The following is a 13,762-nucleotide window of genomic DNA, read 5'->3' as shown; positions in this document are numbered from 1 at the left end:
AATAATTTCCATAAATCAAATGCCTTTTCAAAATGTTGAAGTAATGTATTTAAAGCATATGGTAAGATAAAATATTTTCTAAAAATATTGCATTAGCTAGCAAAGAACTAATAAAACAATCAATGCTATTATTTTTCCAACTTGCTATAAATAAATCGGGTTAAATGCATGCTTTTAAGTTAATAGAAAGATAGAAACAGGTGATATTAGTTGCTATCTGTTAAATCTTAGTAATGATTTCTGAAACATTTCACAGAAATGAAGCGACAGTCCAATGACTAAATATCAAATCCTTTTACAATCAAAATGCTTTCAAATGCTCCTTTTATTCCTCAGTTTTGAAGAATGACTTAATTCAATTATCATCAAAAGGATGTATATAGATAGATATAGAAAATCTAGGTTTCAACAGTACCTGAACGATGAACTTCCAGATGTTCAAGCTGGATTTAGAAAAGGCAAAGGAACCAGCGATCAAATTGTCAACATCCACTGTATCATCGAACAAGCAAGAGAGTTTCAGAAAAACATCTACTTCTGTTTTCTTGATTATGCCAATGCCTTTGATTGTGTGGATCACAGCAAACTGTGGAAAATTCCTCAAGAGACAGAAAAAAACAGACTACCTTTCTTGCCTCCTGAGAAATCTGCATACAGGTCAAGAAGCAACAGTTAGAACTGGACATGGAACAACAGAATTGTTCCAATTGGGAAAGGAGTATGTCAAGCCTGTATATTGTCACCCTGCTTATTTAACTTATATGCAGACTAGATCATGCAAAATGCCAGGCTAGATGAAGTACAGCTAGTATCAAGATTTCTGGAGAAAATATCAATAACTTCAGATACACAGATGACACAACCCTTATGGCAGAAAGTGAAGATGAACTAAAAAGACTCTTGAGGAAAGTGAAAGAGGAGAGTGGAAAAGTTGGCTTAAAGCTCAGCATTCATAAAACTAAGATCATGGCATCTGATCCCATCACTTCATGAGAAAAAGATGGAGAAACAGTGGCAGATTTTTATTTTTATTTTTTGCTCCAAAATCTGCAGACGGTTAATGCAGCCATGAAATAAAAAGACACTTACTCCTTGGAAGGAAATTTATGACCAACCTAGACAGCATATTGAAAAGCAGAGACATTACTTTGTCAACAGAGGACTGTCTAGTCAAAGATATGGTTTTTCCAGTAGTCATGTATGGATGTGAGATTTGGACTATAAAGAAAGCTAAGGACCAAAGAATGGATGCTTTTGAACTGTGGTGTTTGAGAAGACTCTTGAGGGTTCCTTGGAATGCAAGTAGCTCAAACCAGTCAACCCTAAATGAAATCAATCCTGAATATACACTGGAAGGAGTGATGCTGAAATTAATGCTCCAGTATTTTGGCCACCTGATGGCAAGAACTGATTCATTGGAAAAATTCTGATTCTGGGAAAAATTGAAGGCGGGAAGAGGAGGGGATGACAGAAGATGAGATGGGTGGATGCATCACTGACTCTATGGACATGAGATTGAGTAAGCTCAGGGAGTTGGTGATGGACAGGGAAACCCGGCATGCTGTAGTCCATGTAGTCACAAAGAGTTGAACGTGACTGAGCAACTGAATTGAACTGAACTGACTATAGATATATAGGTTGTCAGGAGCTGCGTTAGGCATTACTGACAAAATGGAGGCACGGCCCCAACTCCCTCTCCTTGTCCCACAGGCACAGACCAGGGATGAAGGAGTTAGGCCTTGTGATTCTGACTTGTTTTTTCCTCTCCTCAGCTGAGTTGACTGAAAGGAATATTAAGGTGCTTATTGTTCTTGAGAGGAGCATGAGAAGGCACAAAGCCTTCTGCAGCTGTGCTCAGAGAATAATTCATAAAGTTAATCATTAACATTTGTTCAAGGACCTTTACAGCAGAGTGTTCCAGGATGAGCATGTAGGCTGCAGCTTGAGGCCATGGGAGGGATTGCTATCTGAAACCTATTTGTGAAGGAAATGTTTATGGCAAAGGAGTTTGCTGAATTTAGGGCTTAGGAATAATTAAAATAGTTAGAAGCTAAAGAATTAAGGAATGTTGTGATGTTAGCATATTTTACTATAGCTTATAGAGATTAGGAATTTTGGAGATATTAGTGGTTAGAAGCCTTTTTAGAGAAAGTAAGCTCAGGATACTAGGGGCAAACAGGATTTAGAAAGATAAGAAATAAACTGAGAAATGTGGTATGCAGCCCGGACATTAACATGTGTTACTATGTATTCACAAGGACACATGAGAAGAAGTAGATAAGAGAATCCCTGAGTCCAGAACTCCTTTTGAGGGGCAACAATGATTTATGGAGACAACAAATCTGGGTCGGGGGAACTGATAATGTCAAACCTCTGACCTAATGCTTTTGTAAAAGTATAAGAGAATCTTAAGCTTGAAATAAATATGCAGTCCAAGAAAACTGAGAGGCTGAATCATTTCTCGCTGACACCACCCATCTCTTCAGGTTGATTCCCTGGTTGCTGGAGCTGGACTCTGGCAATAGATAAACACATATATAGACATATATAGTTTTAGGAGGCAGGGGTGTACATCCATACATAGATGTATATGTTTGGTGGTGGTGGTTTAGTTGTTAAGTCGTGTCTGACTCTTTTGACCCAATGGACTGTAGCCTGCCAGACTCCTCTGTCCATGGGATTCTAAAGGCAAGAATGCTGGAATGGATTGCCATTTCTTTCTCCAGAAGATTTTCTCCACCCAGGAATTGGACCAGGTCTCCTGATGCAGCCAGATTCTTTACCAACTGAGCTACAAGGTGGGAAGGGGGTGGTTAGTAGATGTATATGTATATATGTAAGTAAATAGAGACATATGTTAAAACATTATTCAATTTATGAAATATAATTTGGTTATACTACAGAGAACTGAAGGTTTGTTTTATTCAGTTCAAATTATCTTTTCACCCAATGTATTTTATCTATTAATCTTTATTATGAAAAAGTTTCTTATGATTTACATCTGTAGAAAGGAAAAAGGGGAATAGGGTTTTTGAAGAAAGTTGTCCCATTCCAGCAAGAATTCAAAATCATTTGTGACTTTTTAATTAATCAAAAAAGATATGATCAATTAAGAGAAATGTTTTCCAACCCCTCTCTTTTTTAGAAGTTTGAGATTAGCAGATGCAAACAAATATATACAAATTAAACAATAAGGTCCTACTATTTGTCACAGGGAACTATATTAGACCTAAATGTAAGACCAGAAACTATGAAACTCTTAGAGGAAAACATAGGCAGAACACTCGATGACATAAATCAAAGCAAGATCCTCTATAATCCATCTCCTAAAGTAATGGAAATAAAAACAAAGTTAACAAAGTGGGACCCAATTAAACTTAAAAGCTTTTGCACAGTGAAGGAAACTATAAACAAAGTGAAAAGAAAACCCCCTGAATGGGAGACAATAATAGCTAATGAAACAACTGAAAAAGGATTAATTTCCAAAATATACAAGCAGCTCATACTACTCAACATCAGAAAAACAAACAACCCAATCGAAAATTGGGAAAAAGACCTAAATAGACATTTCTCTAAAGAAGACATACAGATGGCTAACAAACACAGGAGAAGATGCTCAAAATTTCATATTATTCAGTTCAGTCACTCAGTCATGTCCGACTCTTTGCAGACCCATGAATCGCAGCACGCCAGGCCTCACTGTCCATCACCAACTCCCGGAGTTTACTGAGACTCACGTCCATTGAGTCAGTGATGCCATCCAGCCATCTCATCCTCTGTTGTCCCCTTCTCCTCCTGCCCCCAATCCCTCCCAGCATCAGAGTCTTTGCCAATGAGTCAACTCTTCTCATGAGGTGGCCAAAGTACTGGAGTTTCACCTTTAGCATCATTCTTTTCAAAGAACACCCAGGGCTGATCTCCTTCAGAATGGACTGGTTGGATCTCCTTGCAGACCAAGGGACTCTCAAGAGTCTTCTCCAACACCACAGTTCAAAAGCATCAATTCTATGGTGCTCAGCCTTCTTCACAGTCCAACTCTCACATCCATACATGACCACTGGAAAAACCATAGCCTTGACTGGACGAACCTTTGTTGGCAGAGTAATGTCTCTGCTTTTGAATATGTTATCTAGGTTGATCACAACTTTCCTTCCAAGGAGTAAGTGTCTTTTAATTTCATGGCTGCAGTCATCATCTGTAGTGATTTTGGAGCCAAAAAAAAGTAAAGTCTGACATTGTTTCCACTGTTTCCCCATCTATTTCCCATGAAGTGATGGGACCGGATGCCATGATCTTCATTTTCTGAATGTTGAGCTTGAAGCCAACTTTTTCACTCTCCATTTTCACTTTCATCAAGAGGCTTTTGAGTTCCTCTTCACTTTCTGCCATGAGGGTGGTGTCCTCTGCATAACTGAGGTTATTGATATTTCTCTCAGCAATCTTGATTCCAGCTTGTGCTTCTTCCAGTCCAGCGTTTCTCATGATGTACTCTGCATATAAGTTCAATAAGCAGGGTGACAATATACAGCCTTGACGAACTCCTTTTCCTATTTGGAACCAGTCTGTTGTTCCATGTCCAGTTCTAACTGTTGCTTCCTGACCTGCATACAAATCTCCCAAGAGGCAGATCAGGTGGTCTGGTATTCCCATCTCTTTCAGAATTTTCCACAGTTTATTGAGATCCACACAGTCAAAGGCTTTGGCATAGTCAATAAAGCAGAAATAGACGTTTTTCTGGAACTCTCTTGCTTTTTCCATGATCCAGCGGATGTTGGCAATTTGATCTCTGGTTCCTCTGCCTTTTCTAAAACCAGCTTGAATGAACATCAGGAAGCTCACAGTTCACATATTGCTAAAGCCTGGCTTGGAGAATTTTGAGCATTACTTTACTAGTGTGTGAGATGAGTGCAATTGTTCAGCAGTTTGAGCATTCTTTGGAATTGCCTTTCTTTGGGATTGGAATGAAAACTGACCTAGGTTGACTCATTTCATCCTGCTGCTGCTGCTGCTAAGTCACTTCAGTCATGTCCGACTCTGTGCGACCCCATAGACAACAGCCCACCAGGCTCCCCTGTCCCTGGGATTCTCCAGGCAAGAAGACTGGAATGGGTTGCCATTTCTTTCTCCAGTGCATGAAAGTGAAAAGAGTGAAGTCGCTCAGTTGTGCCAGACTCTTAGTGACCCCATGGACTGCAACCCACCAGGCTCTGCCATTCATGGTATTTTCCTGGCACAACTTAAAAATTATAACAGATTTATGAAATATGTCAAAGCAGTGAAGTAGAAATGTTCATTTATTTTGGGGCTGGTTGTTTTGAATTTTACTTTTAATAAAACCAGCTTAAGGAATAAAAGAAAGAAAAAACTTTTATATTTAATTATGATTTATCAATAATTTTAAGTATTTTTAGTTCCCTCATAAGTTTACTGTGTTTGAATTATTTTGGCTTCGTAGAAATAGTTACTCACAAAATTTGTTTTATTATTCTTATATTCAACATTGCATTTTTATTAAATGTACTAAATAATATTTATAGAATAAGCTATTTTTAAAATTTTTTTATTTTGCTCAAGATTTTATATATTATGATAGGAAAGAGAATTAATCTTTCACAAACCCACTTTTAATTAGGCTTCTCATGTAAGGACTCCTTATTAAAAAAAAAAAAACTCCATTTTTAAGATTACTGTATAGTGAGTTGTATTTTTACTGTTTTGAAATTGAACCTTTTTATATTTCATGTTTTATAACATCTTACTGCACGTTTATAAGAAAAAAAGTGTACATTTAAATGTGCATTGTGTTCTCCTATGTAGATTCTCTTACTAACTACACAGAGTTTCAATATTGTTTTTTGTTAAAAGTGAAATGATTCCAAATATTACCTACTTTGGAATTTTCACCTTCTCTTACTGCGTTGGTTCAGTTCAGTTCAGTCACTCAGTCGTTTCCAACTCTGCGACCCCATGAACCACAGTAGGCCAGGCCTCCTTGTCCATCACCAACTCCGGAGTTTACCCAAACTCATTTCCATTGAGTCGGTGATGCCATCGATCCATTTCATCTTCTATTGTCCCCTTCTCCTCCTGCCCTCAATCTTTCCCAGCATCAGGGTCTTTGGTTACAAAACCCACAGAACTTTAATATTAGGCTCATTATCATTTGTTTTTATCTTGCAAGATATAATATGAAAATCTACTGTTTGTTCGTGAGCTTCATTGATACTTGGTTTTGGAAAGTTTCTAATTATCATCTTAAGACAATATTACATTTTAGATTCATTAAAATTTTATGAAAAATTCATTTTGAAGTGATATAATATATTCTTATGTTTTTTAAACTATATTTTTCTTAATTGATCTCACCATGTAAGAAATGTAACAGCAGGCTTCTGGAGGTGGAATTTTTTTTTGCATACTGTGAAATTCAACATTTGTAGTCTATTGGTCTATTAAATTTTTTAGTGTGAAAACTTATATTTTAAATATGATATATTAAATAAATAATATGGTTCATCTCCATAGGTTTTGATATTAAGTTTATTCTAGCTGTACAAGATAATTTAGCAAAATCTTTTTTTCTTCTAGTCTGCAATAGCAATTTTACCTAGGATTAATTATATATAATGGTTTCTGGGTTTTGAGCCAATGTGAAGAGGAATAGTCTGTTTTTTCTTTTCCTCTGTTATACAAGTATTCTTTATTAAGATTTGCTACCTCTTCTAGAGTCAAATTTTGCCAATATATAAAATTATTTATCATTAATATTTATATTGTATTGACATTCAGCCAGTCAGTTCAGTCACTCAGTCATGTCCGACTCTTTGCAACCCCATGGACCACAGCGTGCCAGGTTTCCATGTCCATCACCACTAGCAGAGTTTACTCAAACTCATGTCCATCTCATCCTCTGTTGTCCCCGTCTCTCCTAGCCTTCAATCTTTCCCAATACCAGAGTCTTTTCCAATGAGTCAACTCTTTGCATCACGTGGCCAAAGTATTGGAGTTTCAGCTTCTGCATCAGTCCTTCCGATGAACACCCAGGAGTGATGTTCTTTAGGATGGACTGGTTGGATCTCTTTGCAGTCCAAGGGACTCCAAAGGTCTTCTCCAACACCACAGTTCAAAAGATTCGATTCTTTGACACTCAGCTTTCTTTATAGTCCAACTTTCACATCCATACATGATTACTGGAAAAACCATAGCCTTGACTAGATGGAAGTTTGTTGGCAAAGTAATATCTCTGCATTTGAATATACTGTGTAGGTTGGTCATAACTTTTCTTGCAAAGAGTGTCTTTTATTTCAAGGCTGCAGTCACCACCTGCAGTGATTTTGGAGCCCCCAAAAATAATGTCTGCCACTGTTTCCACTGTTTCTCCATCTATTTGCCATGAAGTGATGGCACTGGATGCCATGACCTTAGTTTTCTGAATGTTGACCTTAAAGGCAACTTTTTCTCCCTCCTCTTTCACTTTCATCAAGAGGCTCTTTAGTTCTTTTGGTTTTCTGCCATAAGGATGGTGTCATCTGCATATCTGAGGTTATTGATATTTCTCTCAGCAATCCTGATTCTAGCTTGTGCTTCATCCAGCCCAATGTTTCTCATGATGTACTCTGCATATAAGTTAAATAAGCAGGGTGACAATGTACAGCCTTGACGCACTCCTTTCCCAATTTGGAACCAATCTGTTGTTCCATTTCCACTTTTCTCTGTTGTTTCCTGACCTGCATACAGATTTCTCAAGAGGCAGGTCAGGTAGTTTGGTATTCCCATCTCTTTCAGAATTTTCCACAGGTTATTGCAATCCATACAGTAAAAGGGGTTGGCATAGTCAATGAAGCAGAAATAGAAGTTTTTCTGTAACTCTCTTGCTTTGCAATGATCCAGCGGATGTTGACAATTTGAACTCTGGTTCCTCTGCCTTTTCTAAAACCAGCTTGAACATCTCGAAGTTCACATAATGCTGAAGCCTGGCTTGAAGAATTTTGATCACTACTTTACTAGCATGTGAGATGAGTGCAACTGTGCTGTATTTTGAGCATTCTTTGGCATTGCCTTTCATTGGGATTGGAATGAAAACTGATCTTTTCCAGTCCTGTGGCCACTGCTGAGTTTTCCAAATTTGCTGGCTTATTGAGTGCAGCACATTCACAGCATCATCTTTCAGGATTTGAAATAACTCAACTGGAATTCCATCACCTCCACTAGCTTTGTTCGTAGTGATGCTTTCTAAGGCCCACTTGACTTCACATTCCAGGATATCTGGCTCTAGGTGAGTGATCACACCATCGTGATTATCTGAGTCATGAAGATATTTTCTTTACAATTCTTCTGTGTATTCTTGAAATCTCTTCTTAATATCTTCTGCTTCTGTTAGGTCCATACCATTCCTGTCCTTTATTGAGCACATCTTTACTTGAAATATTCCCTTGGTATCTCTAATTTTCTTGAAGAGGTCTCTAGTGTTTCCCATTCTGTTGCTTTCCTCTATTTCTTTGCACTAACCATTAAGGAAGGCTTTCTTATCTCTCCTTGCTATTCCTTGGAACTCTTCATTCAAATGGGTATATCTTTCATTTTCTTCTTTATTTTTTGCTTCTCTTCTATTCACAGGTATTTGTAAGACCTTCTCAGACAGATATTTTGCTTTTTTGCATTACTTTTCCTTGGGGATTGTTTTGATCCCTGTCTCCTGTTCAATGTCATGAGCCTCCATCCATTATTCATCAGGCACTCTTTCTATCAGATCTAGTCCCTTAAATCTATTTCTTGCTTCCACAGCATAAACGTTAAGGATTTGACTTAGGTTTCAAAAGCAGACATTACTTTGCCAACAAAGGTTCGTCTAGTCAAGGCTATGGTTTTTCCTATGGTCGTGTATGGATGTGAGAGTTGGACTGTGAAGAAAGCTGAGCACCGAAGCATTGATGCTTTTGAACTGTGGTGTTGGAGAAGACTCTTGAGAGTCCCTTGGACTGCAAGGAGATCCAACCAGTCCATTCTGAAGGAGATCAGCCCTGGGATTTCTTTGTAAGGAATAATGCTAAAACTGAAACTCCGGTACTTTGGCCACCTCATACGAAGAGTTGACACATTGGAAAATACTCTGATGCTGGGAGGGATTGGGGGCAGGAGGAGAAGGGGACAACAGAGGATGAGATGGCTGGATGGCATCACTGACTCGATGGACTTGAGTCTCAGTGAACTCCGGGAGTTGGTGTTGGACAGGGAGTCCTGGCATGCTGTGATTCATGGGGTCGCAAAGAGTCAGACACGACTGAACGACTGATCTGATGTGATCTGATACCTAAGTGTTCTGGTGGGTTTCCCTACTTTCATCAGCTCCAGTCTGAATTTAGCAATAAGGAGTTCATGATTTGAGCCACAGTCAGCTTCTGGTCTTGATTTTGCTTACGGTATAGAGCTTCTCCATCTTTGACTGCTAAGAATACAATCAATATGATTTTGTTGTTGACCATCTGGTAATGTCCATGTGTAGAGTCTTCTCTTGTATTGTTGGAAGAGGGTGTTTACTATGACCAGTGTATTCTTTTGGCAGAACTCTATTAACCTTTGCTCTGCTTCATTCTGTACTCCAAGGTGAAATTTGCCTGTTACTCCAGGTGTTTCGTGACTTAGTACTTTCACATTCCTGTCCCCTAAAATGAAAAGTACATCTTTTTTAGATGTTAATTCTAGAAGTTCTTGTAGGTCTTCATAGAACCAGTCAACTTCAGCTTCTTCAGCATTAGTGGTCAGGGCATAGACTTTGATCACCGTGACATTGAATGGTTTGCCTTGGAAAGATGCTGAGACCATTCTGTTGCACTGACATTAATAATACATTATTTCAAAATGTAATTACTTTTATCAGTGCTTCAAGTCCCCTTTTACAATTTCTCCTACTGATCCCTTTTATTTTATCATTAGCTTTGTTATAGTTTATTTACAAAAACATAAACAAAAAACAAACTTGAAATCATATATCTATATCATTTTAAAATATTTTCTAAGGAGTTGACAATTGCTGTGAATTTTATCCTTCCCTTTATATTGTCTTTAATTTGCATACTTTTATAATATTTGTTCCTTTATATTATTTAAGTCTTATACATGTAATATTTATTAATATTGTATCCTTACCCTCAACAAAATCAACCTTCCCATGATGTTTTGTAAATCTTTCTGTTAGAGCACAAAGACATAGAATAAAGTACACAAGCATACAGCTTAATGAATATTCACAAAATGATTTATCTATATAAACATCACTTTGATCAGGAAACAGAACATTGAAAGCACCTTAGAAGCCCTCCTTGTGCTTCTTCCAGATAACCCTTATTTTCTTAAAAAACCTACCTTTATTCTAACTTTTTGAGAGGGAAATGACAACCCACTGCAGTACTCTTGCCTGGAGATTCCCGTGGATGGAGGCGCCTGGTGGCCTACATTTCATGGGGTCATGAAGAGTCAGACATGACTGAGTGACTTCATTTTCACTTTTCACTTTCATGCATTGGGCAAAGAAATCACAACCCATTACAGTGTTCTTGCTGGAGAATCCAAGGGATGGGGGAGCCTGGTGGGCTGCCATCTATGGGGTCACACAGAGTTAAACATGACTGAAGGGACTTAGCAGCAATAGCAGCAGCATTCTAACTTTTATTATCATACAATAATTTTGTCTATTTTTGGACACTGTACACAGAGAATCATATAATATACTCCTTTCTGTTTGCTTACATTTGCTCAATACTACTTTTTGATATTCATTCATATTGGTGCATGGAATGGTAGCTCAGTCTTTTCATTGACATGATTTGGTATTCCATTGAATGAATGTATCAGAATTTGATTACCAATTTAATGATTTATTGGTGTCATTTCTGGGTTTTGTTGTTCTCTGTGTGGGCTAATACTAGGAACATGATGTAAATATTCTCATTCATGTATTTGGATGAACTTATGACTACATTTCTGTGTATTATACACCTTGTAGTGGCATTAAGGATTCATGAAATATGTTTATTTTCGATATGCAAATCTCACCAAATTGTTTTCATTGTGCTTACATGAATTTACAATATCTCCAGCAGTGAAGAAAAATTCTAACATCTCCACAGCATTGCAAATTATTTTATTTATTTATTTTTTGATAGTCTTTTTTTTTTTTTAATTGGGATTTGAGGATAATTACTTTATGGATTCTCTATTTTGTTTTTTAATAAATGCTAATATAATCTATGGAGGTATGTTACCTAATTTCTTTTTCTTCATGACAAAAAAAAATTTGAATACTTCATTACAATATTGGTCATTCAAATATTCACTTCAGTTCAGCTCAATCGCTCAGTTGTGTCCAACTCTTTGAGACTCTATGGACTGCAGCATGCCAGGCTTCCCTCTCCATCAGAAATTCCCAGGGCTCACTCAAATTCATGTCAATCGAGTCAGTGATGCCATCCAACCACCTCATCCTCTGTCATCCCCTTTTCTTCCTGCCTTTAATCTTTCCCAGCATCAGGGTCTTTTCAAATGAGTCTTTTTCACATCAGGTAGCCAAAGTATTGGAGTTTCAGCTTCAGCATCAGTCTTTCCAATGAATATTCAGACTGATTTCCTTCAGGATTGACTGGTTTGATCTCCTTGCAGTCCAAGGGACTCTCAAGAGTCTTTTCCAACACCACAGTTCGAAGCATCACTTTTTCAGCACTCAGCCTTCTTTATGGTCCAACTCTCACATCTGCACATGATTACTGGAAAAACCATAGCTTTGACTAGATGGACCTTTGTTGGCAAAGTAATGTCCCTGCTTTTTAATATTTTGTCTATGTTGATCATAGCTTTCCTTCTAAGGAACAAGCATCTTTTAATTTCATGCCTGCAGTCACCATTTGCAGTGACTCTGAAGCCCAAAAAAATAAACTCTGTCACTGTTTCCAATGTTTCCCCATCTATGTGCCATGAAGTGATGAGACCAAATGCCCTGATCTTAGTTTTCTAAATGTTGAGTTGTAAGCCAATATTTTCACTCTCCTCTTTCACTTTCATCAAAAGGCTCTTTAGTTCTTCCTCGCTTTCTGCCATAAGGATGGTGTCATCTGAATATCTGAGGTTATTGATATTTCTCCTGGAAATCTTGATTCTAGCTTGTGCCTCATCCAGCCTGGTGTTTAGCATGATGTATTATGCATATAAGTTAAATAAGAAGGGTGACAATATACAGCCTTGAAATACTCCTTTTCCAATTTGGAACCATTCTGTTTTTTCCATGTCCAGTTCTAACTGTTGCTTCTTGACCTGCATACCGATTTCTCAGGTGACATTGGTTATTTAAAATTGCCCACTCAACTTTTTGTCTATCGTTAAAAACTTAATTTTCTTTTTTATCTTTATACTTTGTAAAATTCCTTATATTCACTGGCTATGAAAGTTTACTGAAAATAGTTATTGCAATGGTCTTCCACGTGATGACTTGCCTTTAACTTCTCATACTAGAATCTTTTTAAGAGTTCATTTAATGAAAAATGTTTCCTACCTCTAGGATAATAAATATATTTTATGTTATTGTGTAGAAGGTAATGCATATATTTTATATGTTATTTTCTAGAAGTTTTAAATTTATTCTTCTGTTTAGACGTACAACTCAACTAGAATGAACCTGGTTTCTCCCAAACTAGCAGTCTATCCCAGTAATCTGTGTCATGTAGTAGAAGGCAAGGCATATTACTGGAAGCTGGTAGACTTCAAATAATAGATGTTATTTCCCCTTTTAGTATTTTCCATATTTTAAATTTTCTTTCTTTATAGTATTTTTCATAGTCTCCCAGTTGTTTTCATTGATCACTATTTATTTATTTTAGAAAATTGCATATGTCTCCTTAGATCTATATCATAATATCATGAAAAGACAATTTTCTTTCCTTTCTCTCTCCTTCCAAATGTTTACTGCAAAATTTCTTTCTTTCAATTTTAGAGCTTTTTTTTTTTTTTTCTACAATGTGAATATGATGTGTCTGTGTATAGATCTTTGTTGTGTTTCTTTTGTATTGAGTAATTTGTGTTGTGTGGGTTTAAAGTTATCAGTGTGAAATATTAGGGTACAGTATTTTTCTATACTATTTTTCCTTTCAATCTTCCTTTATTTAGGACCCCAATTACATGGTGTGATGAGTTGAATTGTAAACCTCAAAATACGTGTTTACCCAGAATCTTAGAATGTGACTTTATTTGGAATAAGGGTCTTTGAATGTATAATTGGGCTACAATATCAATATGAAGTCATAATAAATGTAGGGTTTTCCATAAATCCAATAAGAAGAATTCATTTAAGGGAAAAAGAGCAACAAGGGCAAAGAAAGACAAAGGAGAGGGCCATGTGAAGACAGAGAGAGACTCAAGAAATGCACCTCCTTGGAATGGATATTTTCTCAGAGACTCTAGAAGGAACCAACCTTGATGCTACCTTGATTTCAGAATTCTAAAATCTGAAATTATGACAGACTCTGATTCTATTGTTAAAAGTCACTAAGTTTGTGTTAATTTATTGTGGTAATCTAAACTAATGCACAGGCTTCCCTCGTAGGTCAGACTGTAAGAAACCTACCTGCAATGCATGAGACCCAGGTTTGATCCCTGGGTCAGGAAGATTCTCTGGAGAAGAGAGTGGATACCCTCTACAGTATTCTTTCTTGGGAAATCCCATGGACCAAGGAGCCTGTCAGACTACAGTCCATTGGTTTGCAAAGAATTGGACACA

The sequence above is a fragment of the Bos grunniens genome, chromosome 12 (genome assembly GCF_055505025.1).
Source record: "Bos grunniens cultivar Pamir isolate PY7600 chromosome 12, Bosgru_T2T1.0, whole genome shotgun sequence".
Lineage (NCBI taxonomy): Eukaryota > Metazoa > Chordata > Mammalia > Artiodactyla > Bovidae > Bos > Bos grunniens.
The sequence above is the reverse complement of the archived record's forward strand: the minus strand, read 5'-3'. Positions refer to the sequence as shown.